This window comes from Echiichthys vipera, assembly GCF_963691815.1.
Source record: "Echiichthys vipera genome assembly, chromosome: 7".
Lineage (NCBI taxonomy): Eukaryota > Metazoa > Chordata > Actinopteri > Perciformes > Trachinidae > Echiichthys > Echiichthys vipera.
The window spans coordinates 18,200,468-18,226,654 of NC_139832.1; positions in this window are offsets into that span (position 1 = coordinate 18,200,468).

The following is a 26,187-nucleotide window of genomic DNA, read 5'->3' on the forward strand; positions in this document are numbered from 1 at the left end:
ATTTTAACATACAGTGAGGTACAGTATTTCCAAGGATACAGCATGGATTTGTACAGCTAATTGCCCAGCAGCTCAGTTTTCTAAATCAGGATTATTTTTCTTCAACAAATTGAATTTGGCATTTGATTTGAATGCTGCAAACAATAAACCGAACAAACAAAAATAGACTCAGTCCAAACCAGACTTAGAAAGGCTCCAAGTGCTGTACTCTAAACGATCTGTTCTGATAAAACAACATGAACACGATACACAGCTGAGACCACAGAATTTGAAACTGTACACTGAAAGGCAGACTTAGTGAGTTTTCTACACTTAAGCAACAAATTGTAACACCAGCAACACGTCGATACCTCTTTTGTTAAAGAGCGACACTTGTGAGGCAGGTCCTGAGAAAAGTCCAGGAATAGCCAACCCCCGTACACAGCCAGTGCCAGTGAGATTCAGCGCCAGTGTATCATCCTTCCTTGTCTAGCCTGCAGAAAGAGCAGTGGTGGAGGTGAAGAGGTTCCATGATGTGGGTCATAGCCTACATGGAAAGTTCTTCTGAATCCTGCTTTTCCATGGGGATGGAAGGTCACCGGAACAACACACAAACAGCTCCAACTCAACATGTAGCTAAGTGTGCTGCAAGAAGTGTGCTGCAAGAAATTATCTTGCTACTTTTAATGGCTTTTTCAGCTGTGTCAAACCTAACAAGTACTTGCTTACAGATTGTAAGCAATTGTGGCAGGTAATGAAGAGCAGCATGTTGACAAAGTTTGCTTAACACAAGTGAACTTGTCCATCTCCTCCTCAGAGAGTTGATGGCTAACTAAGTCTGTCAGCAGAGTGCACCGCATGGAAAGCAACATCAGAGGAACTGGTTGCCCAGCGCTTGTATATTTCTGTCTCCATCTGTGTCACCGGCTGGAAGTGGGCTAGTGTACATGCCTTTGAATATGTAGGGCATTGGACACCAGCTCCATGTGGTTTGGGAGAAGTTAAAGGCTGGTTGGGGCTTTAATCCACCAAACCCTCCTCCCAGTTTTTCCCCTTTTTCCTCGTCTCTGTGGGCCTGTTTCCCCCCACCGGTTCCCCATGTACCACACAGACCCGTCAGCACCATAGCTCCAGATGCCCCCCCCCCCCCCCCCCCCCCCATTGCCTCCACACCAACTGGGCCTTGCCTCGCCACAGTCCTGACGTCCTAATGGCTGATGGATGCACCGAGGTCACACTGATGATCTAGAGAAGTCCTTTGGTCCATCATTGAGCCTTTGATCAACATACTTAACCCTTTCTTCCTAAGAACCCCCCTCAGTGGATGAGAATGTGGGGAGATTGAGTTACACAGTGCTGGGGAGCGTGCAGGCTGACATCCCTTTGGTAACACATGTCTTTGTTTAAGGCATAGCTCTGGCACTGACAATCCTCTTCCAAACTCCTCTCCCGCTTTTAATATCCCACCAGAGATACCAGTGAGAAGATCTATAGCGGAGATTCAGCCTGTACCCTGTGAGAAAACCTTAGCAGTTACTTCCAAATCACCCTTCTAGCACAGCTCGTCAACCATGTGACATTTTGGAAAATACACTTGTTTGCTTTCTTGTTGAGTTAGATGAAAAGATTGATGCCACTCTCATATCTGTGTGTTAAAAACAAGGTTACAGCCAGCAGCCAGTTAGCTTAGCTTAGCACAAAGACTCGCCTAGCTCTGTCTGAAGGTAGCAAAATCTACCTGCCAGCATCTAAATCTGTAATGGTCACCAATCAAAACTCTGCACTTAAGTGAATAAGTTATGCTTTACTTCCATAATCGCAAATTATTATATAAAATGTTGTATTGACCATCTAAAGAAAGAAGATACCTGTCACTTTTGCTGTGCAAAGGGCTAAAACAATGCATTTCCTCCAGTATTCAAATTAACTCCAATCAATGGAATTTACTTTTAAATTATTTTCAAATGTTTTAAAAGCTTTTACATCTATACAAAGCTTGAACAATGCGTAAGCAGTGCATGGGAAAAGTACATTTGAGGCATGTTCCTTTCAGCAATGTGATTAATCATTTTATTTGTAGTGCAGGTGTCAGCTTGTTGAGCATGAACCTCACTAGCACCATGACAACCCAATGTTTTTTGGATGCAAAACACAGTGTGCCACCACACAGTAGTTGCATTCATTATTGCTTCTAAAAAACAAGGTACAGGTTTTGCTTAAAGCCAGAGCTAGGTGTTTAGAAGTATTTAAAGTTCATCTCTACATAATTTCAAAGCTTCTATTTTAACCAATTAATGTCTGTATATAACACGACTACGAAGTGCCATATGTATGTTGTACAGTAAATCATCTATTTCATAAGAGCATTACAGAGTGAAATAGCCCATTATATGGTAGATTATATGGTGGTAATCAGATCTTTCATTTGAGTTCTGTAAACACAACGAATCAAATTTATGCTCTCCCATCAGCAAAAAAAAAAATCCTTGTTTTATGTTTTGAAGGATTAGTAAAATCAATTCCTTACTTTGAATTTGCTCAAAGATGATTTTCATTAGCCATTCACAACATATGAAATGAAAAACTTATCCAGTTTGTCATTTCAGGATCACCTTACCAGTATTGTTGTATCAATTAGCGGGCTTGGGCAGAAAGCAGAGGAAAAATGAATGTGTTTCTAATTCTGAGTATCATGGTTTCTGCATATGGACCTGTAGATCAGCCCTCCAAAGAAAACTTCTACCCTTACATTTCTCTGTTTTATTGAGCTGACTTGCAATAAAATGTAATCCACAAATACATAAACGCATTAGACCTCAATGGGAAGTGCTATTAGGCCTGTCTTAAAGCAACAGTAAAAATCTGTTTTTAACTTCTACAGTAACACCTCTCATCACTTTAGTCATTTTAGAATACTGCTTGCTCTACGTGGAGTCAAAGTGATAGGGCACTCCTGTCCTGTCTTGTCCCCACCATCTGCTTGGCTTTCTGTGGACTTTTCCCATGTGCGCAGGTTCGTCAGGCAACAGCAGCTGTCAGACGGTGGTTGATGGCAGGGTGTGGTGCCTGACCAGCGGGTCGGACCAGACACTTGTGCTGTTGTACTCAGCCATGGGCAGAGACTTGACCCCAAAGCCTGCCTCAGACAACTGGTTGACGTGCTGTGGTTGTCGGGGTCCATGACAGCATGGATGAAAATCGACAGAAGGGATGACCTGGACTTCCTGGGTGTGTATTGTCGCATCAGGATTGGCCTATTCTGATTCTGAGAAGATGTCGGGGCTTCTTTTACATGTATATTCATCTTCCTTTGATTGAGCTTATATAAGCTGGCTAAGTAACTTCACAGCTAAACAAACTGTGATTTGTGACCCACAGTAATCCTGTTCTTGGGTCATATTCCTTATTTTCTCTTTCCTTTAATATGCTACTCTAAGTTCCCTCAGAGAGATCTTTAGATCTGGCTGAAGATAAATAGCGAGCACAGCTTGAAGCAGAGTTGGTTTGAGAGGAATATGAGTGATGACTGTCACTATGGCAACTACCTCATGTTTTCAGTTTGAAGCTGACATCTCAATAGGTCCTGTTTTGTCCTGATATGTGGGGGTAGTAAATGTTATAAATGTACGAGGTGAGTTATTAGGAAGTCTGTTAATTACAGGGGTGGGACAAGGTATAAATCTTAGAGATTAGAGGCTGGATGTATAAGCGAAACAATCTGCAAGTTCAACACTTGGTACTTTAAGAGGCCATGTGATAGCAGTGCTGGATAGCCGCAATATAAAGACATGGCATGGAAGACTCAATTATCAAAGTCAAGCTCAGCGTGTATGGAATTGAATCTGATGAATGGAGATTCATAAAATGGGTAGGGGGTGGCCGTATGCAGTGAAAAAACCAGTGCAGACTATTCCATGTTTTCCATTTTTCTTTTTTAAACATTTAAACTTAACATACTAATATAATGGAACACAAGCTTGGTTTTCAGCACTGCATTATACAATTTTAGATTGTCAAGCTAGTACTAGCAGCTATCGCAATAAGTTGCTTATTAAAGCATGTAAATCACTGCAGTCATGCACTGCACAACCATAACTTAAAGAGTAACAATCTTATTTCATAATGCTGCCAATACAGAGCTTATTTAGTGGATTGAATTTTGCCCTACTGTGCCTGATCGGAATTGACAGCTTTTTTTTAATTGACATGGTCAAATAACATGTTTTACTTATAAGTCTCATTAATTCAGTCATGACAGGCCACAAACTCAGTGACAAGGCCCCATGTACCCAATCCCAATAAGTTCCACTGTGCAATGTATACAGATTTTACAGCTGGGATAAAGAGAGCACTGGTATCGCATTGGTATTTAGAGAGATAGATACCTTGAGCTGAGGTAACCAAGAAGTTTCTTGGCCTGTTTGATATCTTTTTAGCAATATCAGCAATTAAAGTCAAACTGAAGTCACTACTTTTTGTAGTCAAAAATGTTTTTAAATGTATTATTATTTTTTTCTATCGGAAGGATGAATAAGGTGATTTACAGAGCATATATATGATGTCAAACACAAATAAATGCAATTTAATTTCAGTTGGAGTTTGTAAGTACAACACTGTTATTTACCTCTGTCAAGGAGGTCATATTCTCCGCTCAGTCTATTTCTTTGTTTGTCAGTGGAAAAAGTACTGGCCAGGTTTCATGAAACTTGGTGGAAGGGTGTCGCACAAGGAAGAACCCATTCAGTTTTGGATCTGAATCATGGAGCCGATACATCAAACTTTTTTTCTGATTTGGGAAAAGTCACACTGTATTAACATTGTGAGATATGGCATGCCTCGGTGGAGGTCTGCACTCTCCAAGTGCCCTTCTAGTTACCAATGTGAACCAATATATGGCCAAAATCATAAAAAACAAGACTCACCTCTAGTTGGATGTGACAAATTGATGTCTGGTTATATGGAATGGCTTGCAGATCTGAAGTGTCAAATGGATCACAAAAGATGTATAAGCAAATGAAAAAAGAGGTACACAACCACAAACAAACATTTCTACTAGGTGAGAGCAGGCGAGCCTGGGTATTGAGAATAGGCAGGAGGGAGGCTGATGGCTGGATAGACAGATCTAGAGGTTGGAGCATTCATGCACAATAGGCCATGAGAGGCTCCTTTCTCCTCTGTGGCAGGCCCTTTCACAGGTTCCTCCTCCCCAGCCCTGAAAAGGACCCCACATGCATCCCCACTGCCCTGTCAGTCCACTTTCCTTTCCCATCATTTCCCAACAGCTGTTTCTGGGTGGCGTTTTGTCATTATTTGTACTCATTTACGGCCCCCTGCCTGCAAAGAGCTTGGTTTTGTTAGGGTTGTTGTGGTAGCGTGCTCACATTTGGTTTCAAATATGTTGCATGTAAGTTATTTGATGGTTTGGCTGTTGACAAGCACTGGTTAAACTAATTTAAATGCTCATAGAAAAAAACACAAGCCTCCAATGCAAGTGAACACATTAATACATTTTTCAAAAGTGACGTATTCTCTTCAGCACTGCTGTTCCGATATTGCAGGAATGGTTTCCTTTAACCATAATATAATGTTGCTGGCACAAAATGTTTGAAGGAGATATTTCCTAATTATGACTGGGGAACATAATCTGTGATCAGATATCAAATGAAACCAACAGGGCATGTTTTCGTGTGGAGAGCAAAACTCGGCTCTGCAATTTTGGCGAAGCAATGAGATGTCTCAGACACTCACTGACACTCGCTCTGACTCGAAAAGACAAGGCATGATCTACCACAGTAGCTCTGACATTTTCTGGGTTTTGGATAAACAGGTGCAACACCGCGACCCTCATGGAAACAATCTTATGTCTAGAATCAACCCACTATCACCCTCAATCCACATAAAGACCTTGTGGATTGTGCAAGAGGACAGTGGTGGATATATCACGTGAAAAAGTGATATGGCAAACTTATGGTTCTGTGCCAGAAGAGCTATAGGGGAGCCACATGTGGTCAAAGTGGTGAAGGGAGGCCTCACAGTGTTGGCAGCCACGTGTGCTAGAGTCCACCAGTTGCTGCTTCCACTTATCTGTTTGATGCAATATGCAGATTTAAGGATCTACCTACTTACTTTCTAACCAGACTGCTATATACGTTCAGTACGCAGGCTAGTTTTTACATCAGTTCAGGGCTGATTTTAAAGTGGAAACAATTTTCACCCACCTAGTGTTGCCAAGTTGTATTGTTGGTGCCACTGTTGCAAAGACAACCAGATAGGGATCGCTTTCGGTTTTTCTCAGAACTAACGTTACCAACAACACAGGACACTGTATTTGCACAAAACTGCACAACAGAGACGATAACAACATATTTTCTGTCTGTTGATTTTCATATGAACAATACATCAATCTAGTGAGGCTGCCTATTTGAACATGAGCTATATTATTTGAGTTATTTATTTGTTGCTTATATGCTGAGGATGCCTTTTGTTATTGGTTTTAGGGAGGTTTTGTTACTTACTGATCGAGCTTAGTAGAAATAATGTTTTTTTTTTTATCACTCTCCCTCTTCCATTCAAAGGGCTTCTTTTCATAAGATGTATAGGGCTTTTATCGTGAAAGGCAGGTATAAAGTAGCGAAGCTGTCGTGCACTGCTGTTGACAGTGTGGAAGGCAAAACTGTTTGCCGTCCTGGTTCAGATCATGGTTCAGACTATAAAGCTTCTGTGTTATTATTTAAGTACTTTCATAAGTACAGACGGGCAGCACGGTGGTGTGGGTTCTTGGTTTGAATCCCGACTGGGCCCCGTCTGTGTGGAGTTTGCATTTTCTTCCCGTGTCTGCGTGGGTTTTCTCCGGATTCTCCGGCTTCCTCCAATAGTCCAAAGACATGCAGGTGTAAGGTCAATTGATTACTCTAAATTGCCCGTAGGTGTGAGTGTGAATGGTTGTCTGTCTCTGATTCTCTATATGTGCCCTGTGATAGACTGGCGTCCTGTCCAGGGTGTACCCCGCCTCACGCCCGATATCAGCTGGGATTGAGTCCAGCCCCCCCGTGACCCCGATAGGGACAAGTGGTTGAAGATGGAAGGATGGATAAGTACTTGAAAACTGAAGCGTTTTCCTCTTACTTTGTGCTGTAAAGCAAGTTGTCATTTTCCCAGGAGCCCGTACCCAGTGGCTGACAAAATTGCATAGTGAAAGCAAGGCTTATAGGGAACCAATCTAAACGGCAGTGTTGTTTGTGCGCGCAACATTGTGCAATCAACATTTACTTCATTATGATAAGTTAAAACAGAAAAGTTATCTGTTGTCACTTTTAATCTATAATAATAATAATAATAATAATGTCAAATTTCCCAACAATCATGTGTGAGACAAAAACTGAACTATTAACTATGCCTTCTGAACTGGCTAAATAAGAATTACACATGTCACAACTTAACTATTTATTTGAAGATCCTTCAGTCGGCTTGCATTTTATATTTGGACACCGTTTGTGGCCTATGGAATGCTTTTAGCGGTCATTTTAACTAGTCTCTGCATAAACACGTGGAATTTGTTACACGGATTTCAGTTATCAAAGCTGTACAGCAGTTTTCTTTGCACATTTTTCATATTTTCATTGCTTTGTTGTTGACTTTGTTTCAAGCTGTGTTTTGTGAATGAGGGTTCTGTTATGGCCTCCAGTGTGATCAGTTATCTTAATATTTTGTGACTTACAAGTGTTTTTCATCACAGTGGGAAATGAGCTGTAAAAGTATAGAGGAAAAAGCTTGGAAGTTGTGTGTTTGCTTGGAGCACACTGAGCATACAGATGAGCGGAGAATTGGATAATGTTGCAAGAGTGACTTGAGAAGTTTATATGGACATTTTTTCCACCGTGAAAAGTGGTCAGTATTGAAATCCATTGTAGCTGGCGTGAAGTCAAACTGGCCATGGACTGAAAATAAAAGGAGAAAGATGTGTTAACCATTGACTTCTTACACATATGAATTCTGAAACCTTTCCGAATTACGTTGTACGTTTTTACTGATGCAGTGACAATAAAGGAACTCTATTCTATATGATGCAGCAATCAATACTCATGAATACAGTTTCAGTGTCTAGTATTTCTGCCATCAGTTACATTAATTCAGTCACAGGCTGCTGACTCACTTATCAGGTCCTTGACAATGTTTGGCCACATGTTACCCACATTGGTGATCGCGATAAGTTTGGCACAATGAGATATAAAAATTTTAAAAAATATTTTAAGAAAGAATTCAGTTTATAATGTGGTAATGGCAGATACCCTGAGTTGAGGGAATCCAAAGTGTCATTAGAAAACAAAAAGTAGGATCATTCTAAATGAATGCGTTTATTTCACAAATACGCCAGAATTAGAAATCAAAGAGATCTTTCTTCAGTAACAAACACTATTAAAACATCAGACCAGAACCCAAACGATCATTACCATGGCGATAACTCATTCATTCAAGTAGCAGCCGACAACTCAAACAAAATACCTTCCAAGTTTCATTTCCATCATTATAATAGGAAGGTCATGTTTTGGCAGAATCAGGGCCATAGGATTTCCCTGCCTGTGTATGCAAGTGGCGATGCCAGTCATGAGGCCTGGGTCACAACAGCCATTCTAGTCAGCGGTCACCATGGTCCAGTTGTTAATGATTGAGTGTGTTCCTTGTGCTGACACTAAGTGGTGAGTCAGGTCAAACGGCCATTCAGTGGAATTCCGTCTCGGACATTCCAATGCTGCTGTTCCCTCAGGTTCACATCACGGAGGGTGCAAGGGAAAAAAGGTCGAACAATGTGATCTGGAATCTGGGAGGGAGTTTGCCACCGCCTGTTCACGGCTCCTGAGATATGAGTTAAACATGCGGAATGTTAATCTGTCAATGTGTGGTCATGGTGCGTTTTTGTAAGCGGTTGTGATTTGAATCACGAGGCCCTGTGGTTTTGCCCAGGCCCTCTCCGCCTATCAGGCGCAATTAGAGGTAACCAGTTCTGACACCCTGATGGCCATGAGAGACATCCCTCGCCCGCCAACAAAGCCACATGTCACACACGGCCATCTTGTTTTCTCCCAGCAGGCCTCTGGAATGTAGTTCATCCCTTCAGCCTGCTCAATAAGACCATTCTACAAATTCAGGGTTGGTGGCTATTGAATCTTAACTCTTCAGGGGGATGCAAAAAAGCTCTCAGCATGTGAAACTATGTAGAACGAATGCATTTTAGCACCCTTTATCTGCCCCTCAATAGACTGTCTTCATTGATACAGGCATTCTGAAGCCTGTCTTGGTGAACTTGTCTCTAAAATGAAACGGTGAAACAGCAGGAAAGACATATGTGATAATCAACTCAAGCTCTGTTAATGCTAATGATACTCCTGCATGGGAAGCATAAATAAGATCACAGAAATAGTCGATGTTGAAAATTGTTTGCATGAAGTGCATCTGAGCCCCCAAACCCTGACTGTACCAGTCATAACCTTCTTTGGTTTCTCGTTTGAAGGAAGTGAAAAATGCATTTTTTAATCTCAGTATGCAGGGATAGATCCATGCCATGTTGGAAAAACATTTGCACCACAGCTCTGGTTTGTGGCTGGCTATTGTACAGGGAGTGGTATTTCACTTATGAAGTGATTCCGTTACAGCTGTCCCTTCAACCATCCCCCCTCTGCACGCACTCCCATTCAACCACACACACACACAAACACACACACACACACACACACACACACACACACACACACACACACACACACACACACACACACACACACACACACACACACACACACACACACACACACACACACACACACACACACACACACACACACACACACACACACACACACACACACACACACACTCACACACACACACACAGAGGCAGAACCATTTAAACACAGTTCTCCATAAACACGTACAAATCAGTTCCAACGGGTGCTCCAGCAAAACTCAGACATGGACCCAGACCCACAGCACTCAAAAACAGGTTATTTTAGAAATTACATGATATGCCAAGTTGCACATCTGCAGTCAGATCCTGCCAAGCTGCCATGTGAAATAGGATCTAACCCTGGTCTGCTTGATTCCAATGAATGACATCCTTACGCTCCTATCTGTTGAATAATGCATTTCACTTAAGTCCTCATATAGGGGGGCTCCCTGGCTGGTTGGGGGGAAACAAATCTTGAAAGGATTTTTGTATTTACTTTCTTTGGCGAGGCTCTGAATTGGTATGGGAGGCAGTTGTGGCTTTTGTGGTCATGTGTTTATTGTTTATGCTTTGTATTTATCCTTAATTAATGCTGCGCTGATGAGTGCTGTCAGAGACACCAGTGAACAACGGTCGGGTCTCACGCAATATGCGGATGATTTCCTCCCCACATTCAAGGCCTTGAAGAGGAGCAAAAAGCTTCCTCCGGCTTGTTTCTTTGAGCCAGAGCAGGAAGACAGATGCTCTAGAAAAACACACAACAAACCAAAGACTGTCAATCTGTGTTCCCACTACTCCTCAAGTGCATATCTTTTTTGGAAGCCCTCTTTTTGTTTTCAGCATGTGCTTGGGGAGAAAGGAAGTTCAAAGATGTGTTTTTCGGCATCACAATAGTTACGCACGTTTTCCCCAGATGAAAGCTCGTGATCCAGATGCAGATCAGCTAAGGGGGTCACTGCAAGGTCTCTCTGACCCCCCTCCATGCGGCTATACTCCATCCAACCAATCTCTGTCATAGGATTATTGTTTTCAAATGATTTGCTCACTGACAAATGATGTGTGACTAATTTTATAATAATGCAACTTGTCTTCTCTGAGAAATGGAATCCTGGGATTCCATACAGTTGGAAGTTGAGTGAACATTCTGTGTGAAATTAAAAGTGACTGACACTGATGTTGATTAATGTTACGCTTTAGACATTAACACTTGGATTTGATAACAGTCTCTCTTATTTAAAATAGCCTACTTTGTGTCACAATATAACATATTCAAATACAATTTAAATTAAATAAAATTAAAAAATTAAAATTTTGTTGCTTGATTGAATATTCAAAACTCAATGTTTGGTTAAAAGCTTTCTCAACCATATCTTAACCTATCACTGCCTTCTTGGTTGGGTGTCAATTTAGTATATTTCACCACAGGGACATGTACAGACATTTGGAAGGGCTATTACTCTAACCTGATAAAAGAGCACTAATGATTCGACAGTCAAAGCACCAGATCCCTGTATTTCTACAGAACGCAGACATAATGTAATGGTAGTAACTGAACAGTTATGTGGCCTGCCACCTATACGTTAGCTAGCTAGCTGAAACTCTTTCATATGATAGTATAATATAAGGCAATATTTCTTGACATGATGCAAACGTGACAAGCTGAATATTGTTCTTTATCCTGGCCTTGTGCATGCTTCTGTTTCACCACAGATGAAGGTGAAGAACCTTTATACTCAAAAATGTACCAAAAAAAAACAGTAAAGTTGGAAGTCGTAAGATCAGAAAAATGAATTTGCTTAGTAAGAGACTAAAACGTGTCATAGAGCTGAGGTGACTTGCAATCATTTTCAGACTGATAATTCTAGGTGGGCTTTTGTCTCTAGAAATACACTTTACTTTACACACCATTATATCCATTTTAAATATAGTAATGTTGATCAGTGAAGCTTTTAAGACAAGAACATCAAATGGTTGTCCATCTTGCATTACTATGTATAATACACCACCTAAACAAATCCAATCCAATCTGACAACACATTAGCAAGATACAGCATAAAACAGACTCACTCCTTGCACATTTGTTGGTATATACTACTACTATAGGAAACAATATGTTGTACATAATCCATGGCACAGCTTGTCTCTATAAAGCACACTACTGTTTACAGTCCTGTCTAATGCACATTTGATTCCCAGTCTTTGTTTCCTCCAGGATTTTCTGGAATAAAAGCTCCTCTATAGTTTAGTTTACAATAAAGACGTCAAAGACCCGTGTGGCTTGCTAACTCAAGCATGGGGTACTGTTTGTTGGAGATGTTGAACCTAAATATAGGCTACTCTTCTCTATTTTGGTTGAAGCGCTTAACATATCAGGGCTGCTCTCCCCTATAGGGGAAAATACGGCTACACTTCATTTTGCCTGGGGTCAGGATCTCCCTTAGGGAGAGAGTGGACAACTTTCTCAACCCGCCATATCGGTGGGGCTATCCCGACATGTATAATCTGTAATGTACAGCTGCCTTTTACTACATACAACTGTTCTACCACTGAGGCCTGACAGTGCCAAGGCCTGTGGCGGCTTGGGCGGTGCAGGCCTCAGAAGTTTGTTTTTGTCTCGAAGACTCCAACATCACATCTCACCACCTGAGTGCCTGACTTCATGATTCATTAGTGTGTGGTGGGAGAGTTGAGGAAGAGGGTGGATCACTTCACTTTGGATTACATGGATCTTTGTTTGACATGTATTGTGTCACAGGAAGTTATGATGAGTTTTGAGCACAATATGAAAATCAGCTTTGCTGTAATTTATTCTGATCTAATCCTCTTTTACAGTTTAATGTACTGTATAGTAAAAGCCAATAGCGGGCAATCATATACCTCAAAACGATTTTAGAAAAATAAAGACAGCAAGCAGATGTTGAAGTCATAACATTCATAAAATCATATGGGAGAACACACACAAAGTAAAACAACAATCAATCAATCAAAATCAATCATTCAAGCACAGTTAGAACTCAATACTGGCAACAAAAGCACAATAATCAGACTAAGCATTATAATCTGTCATCTATTTCTAATTTGTTGAGACATCGGAGCGTCTTACATTATATTTGGCGATTTACTTGCCAAATTGAAGTCTACTTTAAGGCGGGATCGGACCTTTGCTGGGCCATGTTGACAGACTGATTCTTTATTGACACGTAGTGAGAGACAGAGCCTGGAAACCAATCAGCTCTACTCAGGGCATATCAGGCCAAAGTAGACCAGGCTAGAGATCCAATCTCAGATGAGAAAAAGTTTAAATTGTTGGCCCAAATGCTAAGCTTCAAAGACTGTAGGATTATTAAAAAATAGGTTTCTTCCCACTGAAATCCCCCAGAACACGGTTTCATCTACATGTTTATGCAGCATGCTTTCATTTTCATTACCATAGTATCCAGTGAAGACATATAGCTGCAGCATGTTGACGAGACAATAAACCAGTTTTTATTTGCATGTGGAGGAAAGTGCATCTTTCATCACTACTTCCACAGTGCCCAAGGCTGCTTCCTTCTCCGCGGTGTGGCCAGCACCCATCCAGCCACACAGGAAGCATCTTCCACTGCTCCCCCCTCTCCCTCCTTTCTCTCTCGCTCTTCTCTTCACTCGCCCGTGGTGGAAACTATTAACAGGGCAGGGTTCCATGGAGCAGTGTGGCGAGGTTATCGTTCACACAGCTTTCCCGCTCCCTTTCCTTCTGTCTGTCTGTATGTCTCTCCCTCTCAGTACAGCAATCCTCAACACACAGCCCAATATAGCGGGGGAGACTCGCTGCCCTCTGTTTTTAAACCTCCACGGCCGCAGGGTAACGATTTTTCCTGATACGTACGTGGTGAAAATGCGTAAGACTTGACCTTTTTTTTCATGGGCCTCGGTGTGTCACAGGCAGGGGTGACATGGAAAGGAAAATGTGATGGCCGGCCGACTGCAAAACAGTTTTGTGAAGTGTCAACAGAAGAATAATGTGAAGATGTGAATAGGCAGTTCAGAGTTTAAAGGTATAGTTAAACCTTTTTGGAAATATGCCTGTTACTTTTTCTTTCTGAGACTTACTTGTGTGCATGAGGTTATATTTATCTGTGTATATTTCCATCTCTCCCATACAACTTGAAATTTGGCCTGGTTTATTGTAATGTACCTGCTTACATACTTTGTACTGTAGTGCAGTCTGTCCTCTCACTTCTAATCTCTCAGCCAGCCTCCTCGTCCTCCTTTCCTCCTACTCCCAGGCTGCTGAAAAGCTGTCATTGATAAGAAGACTGTGAGGGGGTGAGAGGTGCTCGGGCCCCATGAGCTCGTGTAGCAGCTTCACTGAAAGACTTCCATTTAAACACACACACCTGTTAACAAACAGCAACAATGGACTGCATGGCTGCCAGCTCAGTGAGTTCCATAGCCTGACCTCACTCCCACCCCTCGGCCCCCTGGCGGATATTAAAGAGCCTCTATTTACCCATACTGGCACACAGCTCACTGGCCCCTAAGAGGCTGGCCTGCCCAGGGTGTCCTCAAGCCACTATTGTCCAGTGATGGAAAACTAGGCAGATGGATGGCACGGAATGCTGAGGTAAAATGAATGCTGGATGGGTGTTTTGTTTTAGATCCATCAGAATTGTTGCAGAAGATGTGAAAAAAACCCAACCTTCATCACTTGAGCTAAATGCTGTCCTGCTCGTCACCATAAAAAGATGTTGTAGTATATGGAATGAACTTTGTGTTAATCTTACTGCTCTGTTGCCTAAACTGGTGTCTAAACTGTGTCATATCTGTGTTGAATATGCTGACGTTTTGTGGCAACATTTAGTTTTCCATCCGCCAAGTGTTTCCAAGTAGATAGGAATATGAGCAGGTTATTTCAGGAAAAGTGAAATTATGTGATTACAGTTGGAGAGGCGGGGTTTGACACGAGTTAGTGATTTAGCAGGTAAACAGAGTAAAAATATGACATATGGTCTATCTAAGGCTGGACATATATACTAAAGTGCATAAGATATGAGTGTGTTTGGTTATATTCCTTTTTCAACAAGTCCTCCCAATTATCTGACAAAATAGGTTTGTCTTTGCCCTCCAAAACAACGCACACAAGTACCTCTATTCCCAGGATGACATACTTCCAAAATACATTGAACTAGGGCTGCCCCCGACTAGTGGCTGTCATTTAGAACGATTAGTCGACTAATCGACGCATATATATATATCCCCTTCCCCCCAAGTATAGCCTCAGTGACTGAATAACATAATTCCACATAATTAATAATTCATTATTTTACAAGTGCGCACAGTCAGCGCTATAAGTCTGAAGCCTCCGGCAAGTTATTTCAGATTCTAATTCTGAATGTGTTAGAAAAAATCTGCAAGGAGACTGTCGGAACGGGCCACCATGGGCAGGTGGCTAGGCTAACGTTACTTACATGTTTAGGTGGTAGGTCATGTTTGTCGTGGACGAGGGATAGGTGAAGTTTTTCTTGCAAAGTTTGAATGTGACCTTCTTGGGGTCATCCTTGTTCTGTTCAAAGTGATTCCATATTTTAGACGTCTTTCCCGACATGATTGTCTATTAATTATTCTATTAGTCTATTACTGTCTAACAGGGATGTACAGCCCAGGGACCTGCCGTTTAAAAAAATAAATAAACCACTTACAGCGAGTTAGTGAGTGTCACGACTTCCTTTATCTGGCGCTTCAAATTAAAAGCCCTCCAGCCTTTTAGGCCAGTCAAATAGATTTTCACTTAATTTTGACAAGACACAGCTCCAAATGTTTTGTTTTGTTTCCTGCGACCAATCGACCAATGACATTTTTGGTCTGCTAATGATTGCTTGGTCGTCTATTTGGGGGCAGCCCTTATTTGACCATTACAAAATCGGTCCAAATGTTTTTTCTAATCTTGCACCACTAAAGCTTTGGTTAGGTTTAGGCATAACAGAGACAGGAAGCAAAAAGATGTATAACATGTCTAAGTCATAAGCTATGTTGACCCAGCCAGCCCTGACCACCTCTACAAGATCTTTTGCAGTTTTATACCAATGTCACATCACACTACATCTGCCTTTGTATACAACTCTCAGAGCTACATAATATACAGTAAACAGTTCATTTTTGGGTACATATGAGCAATGTTGTTTTTCTTGTGTGGATAGTCACACTATTAATCACAACTTGTTGAAGGTCTTACTCTTAGTATCATTTACAATTCTGCTAGTTCTGCAACTAAGTATTTTAATTTTTATTGTTTTCATTATCAATTCAATTTATAGAATGAACTGCTTGGTCATAGATTTCAAAGGTTATGGCTGTAGTTTGTGTTTCCATATCCCGTTAAGCTCAACTGAAGAAGTCTTATCAAATTTGGTTGCTTCCATTCAGCTCCTTAAGTGTGATACTTCAACATTTGGAAACATGGCTCATTTTGCTCATTCAACGAGAAAAAACTGATTTTTTTTTTCATTTTCCTATCCTTTTGATCAAGTTTTGGCCCCTTAGATTCCCTTGGAACCTATTGAGGGCACCCCAGGTCATGGACCCTTGGTTTGGACTATAACAATATGCCTGTTTTGTCCCATTTTATGATGATAAAAAACAAGATAAAAGCTTGATAATCGATTTGAACGATAATCAAATCAGCTGATCCCATCCACAAAGACTCAACTGACCTTTCTAATTAGGATATTTAATACGTTATTTGAGGATAAAGAAATGTGTCATGATTGAGACCAAAAGGTTTTGCACTGTGAACATCCTTAGACATAAAGCCAGCAGGGACCAGCCACTGCCGATGGCCACCATTCTTCAGATGGGGCTGCTCTTCAGTTCGACTGTGACCACTCCTTTTGTGTTCACTGAGGGGGGCCAGCCATTCAACCCTAGGAGACGGATAATAGCCTCACTTGCCTGCTCCCCCTCCACTCCCCACCACTGCTCCATCCTCCCATAAAATTCCCCACTTTAATTGCGTTCCCTGGAAGCCAGTAGGAGAAGAGGAGGAAGAACTTGGAGGGAGGAGGGAAAAGAAAGAACTCTATAGTGGGGAGCCTGTATTCATCCCTGGCCTATGCATTGCAAACAACAAAATACGAACCACAGTCTAGAAAGAAAGAGGCACAACGGTCAAAAGCAGTGGAGGACTGGCCCACCAGTCTCCAATTCAGTGGGCCCTGGCTTCTTTAATAACTGATCGAGTTCACAATTAAACCCTGCTCGCTGGTAATACAAGTCTCCTTAGAGGCTCAATTGCCATTGGTGGGAGACAGGGCTACTGTTGTGTCCCGGGGATTAAAGCAGGCAGGGGAATCAAAAGCCATTTTACAATACAGTAATCAGCATGTTTTCCCTCTGAAAGGCCCTCTGCTCCCCCATTTAGAAAACACAGAGAATTACCTCCTTTCTGCTCTCCACAAAACCTATTCAGCCACCCGCTTTATTATATGGATTAATCCTATGTGTTGTTGGGAGCCCTGGGGCTCTGTGAAGCAGGGGGGCGGAGGTGAAGAAGTGTCCACTCCAGACAGGTTGGTGAGGGTGGGGAAACCCATGACCTGGCCAAGGACACATTCCTCAGCTGTCCCTCTTTTACCCAACCTGCAGTTTGCCCCCTGAGTGCAGATGAACTGCAGCTTCGAAAGTCGGAGACTCTCCCTCAATTGGATGTACGAAGTAAAAAGATTGAACTGAAGGCCACTGTGACTGATGAGAAGTTATATATTTGGACATGGTTTGATGTTTGGGTTCCTCCACGATTAACAGAAATTCAGGAATTCAGGATCCATGTTCACAGGGAAATTTAGTTATTGAAAATACAATATAAAATAATAGAACGAATAGACGAAAAAGAGCAAGGCAAACAACAAAACTATACTCATGAACGGTTTTCAGTCAAGCTTGACTTTTAACAAAGCAAACTGAAAAATACTTTGATCAATGAAACCATTCCATTTTCCACACTTAAAAAAATCGGAATTTTCCCAGTGATTCATTTGCAGATGGAAAATAAAGTAATTCAAGGAGCTGCTAAAGATATCGGTTGTTCTGCGCGAGCACTCTAGAAAGACATTTGATTGCAAGATGCTCAGAGGCAGAATACCACATTAAGTGTTCATATTGAGAAAGAAAGTAAACTTGTATGTCACTGATTATCAATGAAGAACTGACTTAACTGTATTTTAATTATGTGTGCCAGTATTCTTTACTTTTTTTTTTTTTTTTGATGGGTTAGCATCATACTAGTGGTGCTGGTATTGTAATGCAGTGTTTAAAAGGTAGAACTGGATGAACATGTTGTCTTTGTCACAAACAAAGTGACTAGATTATTAAATATGACAAGAGATAAGTCAACAAAAGACCATCGTGACTAAGTCAAACTTAAATACCTAAAATAGAATCAGAAGTCACTGTGGCAAATTTTTTTTGACCAAATCCAAATATCATGGTTAAAATTAACACTGCAGTTGAATGACAAATTATGATACGTATCAAAGTGAAAGCCTTAGTAAGGACATTTGGTATGGTGTAGTATGAAATTCATTATCAGGAATTGCATGATGTGAGACCAAAGAAGAAAAAAATATTTTCATAATCAAAATGTTGACTGATGTAGAAACTCCATGCTGACTAAAACAAGAAACATCTGGAGGAGAAGGGAAACTAGACAGATGTCTTGCCGGAGTGAAACAACAATGCCATTTTTTCTTAATAATGCTATCAAAGGATCTATTATATGGCCTGTTTTTCCGTTGTCTGGGCATAATGTATTGTGAAAGGCACGATCCATGTATTACAATGGGGAGAGGAAGTATTCGATGTCGCTCTCCTTCAGCTTCCCGGTCCAAACCACATACATCTGATTCAGTTTATCCTGCGTCATCCCCAGCCATTCACTACATTGATCTCCACGAGAATAAAAAAACCTGCAGCATGTCAGGATTTAACATTTCTGACTGCAATGCAAATCAAGAAATCAAGCGTTGAGTGTTACTGAAGAGATGGGGTGTTTGTAAGTGCACACCAAGGATGGAAAAGTCTTTAAATGACAAACAAACTAACATCTGTCAGCTGAAACACTGTTGTTCTCTGTCACTAATGTAATGTTACAGCACTGAACTTTTGTTAGCATAATGGTCCCTAACTTAATAGTCCACATCTGCAAAACCCTGGACAACTTCCATGTACAGTAGAGCAGGCGATGTGCAAACATTCTTTCAGAATAATTTCACATAACTTCACAAAACTCAGTCCCCAACAATACATGCACACTACTCCACAAGTATGTTTGCTTTGGGCTGCTCTGTTTGGTAATCAAACGTTTTAATATTTTTATTGGTTTAATGACCCAATCATCAATCCGAAAGAGTGGCTCCACAACACATGAATGAAAACAAAAGATTGGAATCGACCATCATTCGAACCCTATTGCACACAGAAAGTCAATATTGAACGATTGAGCCATTTTGATATCCATTTTTAATAACAATGTTTTATTTTCGCTTTCTAAAATATGTGCTTGTGGCAGCTATGGTATGGTTAGGGTTAGGGAAAGATCGTGGTTATGGCAAGTAACTTATTGGGACTTTGACTGGACGCAAACTTCAATCCCCTGCATGAAAGTTGGACACGCTGCCTATCCACCACTACGACCGCTAAGACAATTATGATGCTGATTCACATTACATTTGACTAGCTTTTCTCAGATAATGCATTATGGTAAAATATTGTGCAATTGCTTCTGGTCTGCATCTATTTTGTCATATTGTGTTAAAACACTGACCAAGGCACTGAAGCAGCAAAGCTGTATGCACAATACTAATTCTCAAATGTTAATATTATACTAATGTCTTAAGCCCTAATCTGCACCACTGGAGGCCATTATCAGTGTGTTGAAACAGCCCATTAAAGACATTGCGATGACATCAGTCTCACCCACCCACTGCATCGCTGTATGTTATCTTCTTCATCTTAAAACATCACTTTGCAGAAAAGAGAATGTAGCACAGTAAAGTACAAATCCATCTGACGCGTGGGGAGAATAGCCTAAGACAAACTTTTATCAATCTGAAGACGCTCCCCTACATTCCTGACCGGCCCCTCCACTGCTTTCTGTTGCAAGAACCTTAGTCATGGCCTCTGTGTTTAAATCAGAAATGAAAAATTCCATGCAATAAATCAGAGGACTTCTTGAAGTGCTTTTAGGCAATGGCGAGATGACATAAGATGGTACTGTATCTCCAGGCCTGTTCTGTGTGTGGCACACCATGTATCATGACTTCACAGACATCTCACGCCTCTCTTTTCTCCATGTTAGGCTGATTCTTTCATAAGGAACACAGTGGTAAATCCTCGGCTGAGTTTAAGAGCATGCTATTCGAAAGAGAGAAAGAGGGATGGATAGAGATGGTCAGAGGGGAGAGAGGGGAAGAGACGAGAGTGGGAGGGATGGAGGGAATAAGTAGGAGAAGAAGAGAAAGTGAGTTTGGCAGATTTCCACAGAAACCATTAAACATGATGTGCATGGTCATGTTTGTGTATGCAGGTGTATTTGTATTTGCTTGTGTGCTATTATCTTTTATTTTTCCAGGTAACCACTCAGTCCGCCTGGCTGGAGGTACAATGCACTTAAAAGTGGTCGCTGTGGTCTCATAAGTCTTCCTCCTGTTGGGCGAGTTTGGTCAGTACTGTATACCTGAAGACGTCAACACATCCCTATCTGCTTTTAACTGTGACGCAACTTGTCCATCATAAATATATCTTTAGTGGTTTTATCAGCTCCAGTGAGTCGATGAAATATATATACAGTATATATATATACAAGAGATTATATGTAAAGAAGATGCCGACATGGACTTTGCCATCACTGTTATGCATTATGATAGGTGAGGAGAATAATACCTGTGATGGAAGACGATTCTCCATGCATCCATCCATCTTCAACCGCTTGTCCCTAGCGGGGTTGCCGGGGGCTAGAGATGATCCCAGCTGACCTTAGGCGTGTTTCCATTAGCCCAATAGAGTGGCCTCCCGAAGAGTTTCAATCCACACCCTCTCAAATGCCCTTTCACACGCCGTGTTTCCATTACGTTTTCATTTACGAGACTCAGGAGGTGACGTGTCACTCTGAATGGGTTTGGTTCGCTGGTGAACAGCTGATCAGTGTTACAGCGGTGCGGGCTCTTCCTCTAAGTGAGAAATACAGAATAGTTGTAGTTTGATTTAAGTTGGCCCGTATGATCCACAATGTCAACTTATGTACAAGTAACATGGAAGAAAACACTCCACCTTAAAAATTTAAGGTGCTGTAAAAGTGTTTGAATGACAGAAAGGCTGTTCAACGCTGCAGTACGGTGTGTGTGTGTGTGTGTGTATGATGTGTGTGTGTGTGCGTGTGTGTGTGTGTGTGTGTGTGTGTGTCTGTGAATGGGGGGGGGGGGGGGGGGGGCATGGACATGCAGCACAGGACCACAGGTCCATCAGGTCCATCTCGCTGAGAGCTACATCCAATCAGCAATCGGGTATATCTCAGGCTCTCCGACAGGGCCATTTTCTACCTGGTCAAATGGCCTCCTGAGAGACTCACATGCAAATTAGGGGCGTTTTTTTTTTTATAGTGGAAATGCACCTATTGGGCGTGAGGTGGGGTACACCCTGGACAGGGCACATAGAGACAGACAACCATTTACACTCACATTCACACCTACGGGCAATTTAGAGTAATAAATTATCCTAACACATGTGTGTCTTTGGACTGTGGGAGGAAGCCGGAGAACCCTGAGAGTACCCACGCAGACAAGGGGAGAACATGCAACTCCACACAGAATTTAAACCAGGTTCCTCTTGCTGTGAGATGACAGTGCTAACCACCACACCACCGTCCCGCACAGAAGACGATCCTAGATCTATTTAAAAAAAACAGGAACTTTTTGTCCATTTTGACAATTGGTCATGATAACATTTTTCTCACCTATTTTGATGTAAATTACTTGCAGGCATTTGTATTGGCTTTGTCCCCCCAAAAATGTCTACATGTGACGTATTTTCACAGGTTTATTATGTCTATGAGTCGTGATGAGTTTAAGAAAAAGATGATTTTGCCAGATTTTGGATTTTTGTTTCCTTTTCTATTTTCTCTAGACCACATATGCCGTATGGAGTACAAAACATAAAACAGAACAAAAGAGTGGCATAAACATGAATACACAGATCAATTTTGTCATTTTAATCTTTTTTGGAAGTTTGAAACTCTAAGCACATAAAATATTTAAAAAGAATAGGATATTAGAAAAAAAATTGAAAAAAAAACAGAATTTTGAGCAGAACAAACTAGTTGTTAAATTTTGTCTTATTTTGTAAATCATCTTGTGACCTCATATTAATCTATTGACTCTAGGCCCTGACCCCCTAGTTAAGAACCACAGTTGCAGAGATTTGGAAAATCCAAGACCGACATCCATCAAGAAACACAACCATCCTGTAATGAGTGACAAATGACAACCAGCATTGCACAAACAGAGCTACTATACTTCCCTGTTGTTGCATACATACAACCAAGACTACAGGAGCCCCTTGGTGATTTTGTACTAATGTTCTTCAGATAACTTTACACATTCTATATATATTTTCTTTTTTAGAAAAGCAGTTTTAGACCAGTTATCCAATGCTGGCAGCATTTAAAAAACTGCATGGTGTGTACTTTTGTTGCAGTTTGGAAACCAGCAGACATGAATCATATTTTCAGGCTCCTACTTCTCGAACGTGCACGCCTGAATACGGCAGATATATCAACTTCCAAGTTGATCCAGAAATGGATCTGCTATGTTTGGCAGTTAACTAATTCATGCCTCAGTCATTCCACATATCTCTACAGAAGTGGAGAGTATGACCAAAGTCATAACTGACAAACATGTGAACATGATTCAGGTTAACAAATACTGGAAGTTCCCTTTGAGAAAATACATTTTTTGGGGGGATAGTATATCTCAGTTTGAAAATATACAAACATACTCGTTTCATTGGAAACTAGTTAAGGTAGCCGGTTGTGTGTTTCTGTTCAAGTGTAGACATGTCATGAATGCTGATACTGTTCTCAGCCAGAGCACTGGTTAGGTTAAGGACTGTGATTAATATTCTGTAGCTTCACTTGTTAGCATGCATCATCTGGTCCTTAATCATTCTCATACAAATACACACACACACACACACAAACACACACACGTGCACACACACACACACACACACGCCCAGACCCACACAAACTATCCTCCCACTATGCTGCGTGGCCTCAAGTGCTGAAGGGAGATTAGATGCTGGGATAGGCAATGCTCCCCATTACTCTCTTGTTCAGTGGCCCAAAGGTGAAATGAAAAATAGCCCTGTGGTCCTAATCCTCAAGACACTCAACACACTCATATTGTCCTCCCAGGGTGCACTTCTTTTGGCTTCCAGCGCTGCCATGACGACTGGCGGCTATATAACCATTAGTGGATTTGTTGTGAAAGCAGAACTGAGGCACGCATCAGAAATACAGAACATACAATTTATAACCATAACTAGACAAACATGTGGTCCCCTCTTGAACTCTTCTTATGTTTTACCCTGATTACAATGATCACTCTTCTTTTAACATATGCTGTCAAGATGAAAACATATGAGTTTAGCGCAAGAAAAACAGTGCGAGGTGAAGCGAAAATCCCCTCAATTTTGGATCGCAGCGATGAGTGGTGCTAGAAACCAGGCCAATTGCCAAGAAACCATTACTAATCCCTCAGGGCTGTTAGAGTAAGAAGTGTGTGTGTGTGTGTGTGCATGTTATATGAGTGTAAGTATCATCCAGCATGCATGTGACTATGTCAATGCATGTGTGTTTCCCAGCTCATAACCCCTCCATGACCACCCTTGGATCTGAAATAGTCACAACATCTAGTTAAACATTACAAGGGAGCTCAAGGAGCTTCAAACACCTGGCAGGAGTGGAGCAAAGATTGTATGTGTTCTCATGCATGGACAACATTTCCATACAGATATCAATGTGTGTGAGTGCGCGTGTGTGTGTGTGTGGGTGTGTGTGTGTGTGTGTGTGTGTGTGTGTGTGTGTGTGTGTGTGTGTGTGTGTGTGTGCGTGTGTCTGTGTGTGAGGAACTTCGTTGGATGAACCCATCTTGAATTAAAGAAACAATCAAAGAGCACAAATCCAAATAAAAGCCCATTTAAAGCATGAGTTAAAGCTTATTTAAAGCATGAGTAACTAATCAAAATTGTTTATGCATAGTTAATATAATTTATGAGTTCTTTTACAACCGCTGGCATATTTATAGCTAGCACAAAATGTGCCATGACAGCTAATGTGCGAGTAAATACATATATTTCCATCTCTTTTTCCTTACAGCCCAAGTGACAGCCATTAAATGTGTTTTTGAAAGCATGATTGTGTTTACCAATTAAATGTTGGCTGCAGGTCCATGAACTCTGTCCTGCAACTTAGCAAACCCAAATAAAAACAGCCTAACCCTGTGCTGCCAAATGCACAAGGCCACGACAAACCTTTCCCATGCATGTCTGCATGAGAGCCTCCCATGTCCTCACAGAAACCACAGGAAGATGAATGAACACCCACCAGAGTGCACACACACGTACACACACGGCACAAAACAGAAGGAAAAGGGAGTGCCAACATCAAGCTGGTGGGTATAGGTTCAAAGGTCAACACTGGACCGGCTTGTGGTTCAATTTGGCATTCGGGCACTAATTCACAACATGTTTAGATGTTACAGTTGAAAGGCTTCACTGGTCTCTTAAGAAGTGCATAAGTCCATGTTAAGTTCTAGTTTTTAACAAAATACAGATTGTACATTAACGTCATCTGTCCCTGATTAACTAACCATGTTTTGATCATATTCCAGTAAAATTAAGAGCAGGTGGTTAGGTTGTCCTTTGTCTTTTTATTTCCTGAAATGTAACTTCACCATAGTTTTTTTTCCTGCAATAAATCTCCCTTCTCAGTAAGTAAAGTATTACTTTTTTTGTGTGCCAAGAGCATAGCATTTGCTTATTTGCTAATCATATGTTCAAAACAAAATACAGAGTGCATGTTGAGCTCACAAGCTTGACCGCAGGCATGACAAAGACATGAATTTACCCAACATTATAAAATGCGCCTCACAAGAAGTCAAGGCAAGAGCAAACACAAATAAAATGGCGTGCAAGTCCCCCCCCCATGCTTGGAGGGAAGAGCACAAACCAATGCTCTGTGAATGAACCCACTGTAAAAACATCCTCATAAGAATCTGCCAATTGAAACATGAAAGAACAAAATTACAAGGACACCTCTCGCATCTGCCTGGCCCAGCTCAAACTGATCAGCACATCTAGCTCTAATTGAATGAGCTGGACTGGAATACTCTGTTGGCATCAGTTCACTTGCAGGCTAATTGAGCCAAAATGATTTCACACACACACACACACAAACACACTCACACACACACACACACACTCGCACACACCACCAAACCTACAGTGCATATCTCATTAACCATGTCACTAAGTGTACACTTAACTGTCTAAAACCTTTTAGATGTGCCTATTTGTCACAGTGTCCTAATGTTCCAGACACAGGGCTGAGTTATTAATCAAGGCAGGTAGACACAGGTCAGAGAGTACCGTGTGGTCCGACGCTTTAATGCCTGAGACCTTAAACGGTGAGCTGTTTTTCCCACAGAATCTGCGCAGGACCATATAATCAAGTTTCACTTGATAAACAACTTTATCAAGTAATGTTTGTGTTTGTGCACATATGTTTTACTGCACAGTACTGTGCAAAAAAACTAAACAAAAAAAACTGTTACAGCAGACTTAGGAAATAAAACAAATAATAAAAAAAGAATTTACAGCAACTGTAGGAAATCTCAAAGCAAATCCTCAGTCATAAAAGGGAGGTCAAAGCAATAATGAAAAGTCTCCCCATAACAAGCCAGTTTCAAATGTTATTTTAAAAATGATTCAGACTGAGTCAGTCTCATTGCCCAGCACATAACAAGTGGATGCAAGATTTGTTCTTGTGGCATTAGACAATTTGATTTGGTAACTTTTCTTTTCTCACACCCTTTTTGTGTCTGTATGAGACACACTGGGCTTTCAACTGACTTTCATGTAAAACTATCCATGTTAATATTACACAGTCAGAGCAAGTGCCTTAGCGGTTAGGTGATGTACTAACACAAGTCTCTAACTCCGCTTACAGAGGAGGTCAGGGTGGCAGGTTGGGTCATACACACACTGGACTTTCACCAAGGAACTAACGGTTTATGTCCCGTTTGTTTCCTATCCCATGTGAAAGTGAAACTTAATGACATAACTGTATTTCTCCCAAATCATGATCTTTTACTTAACCTAACCAAGTGGTTTTGTTGCCTGAAACTAAGCAGAGACTACTTAGAAGTTGTTAAAGACTTGTTGTGATGAGCTGCTTC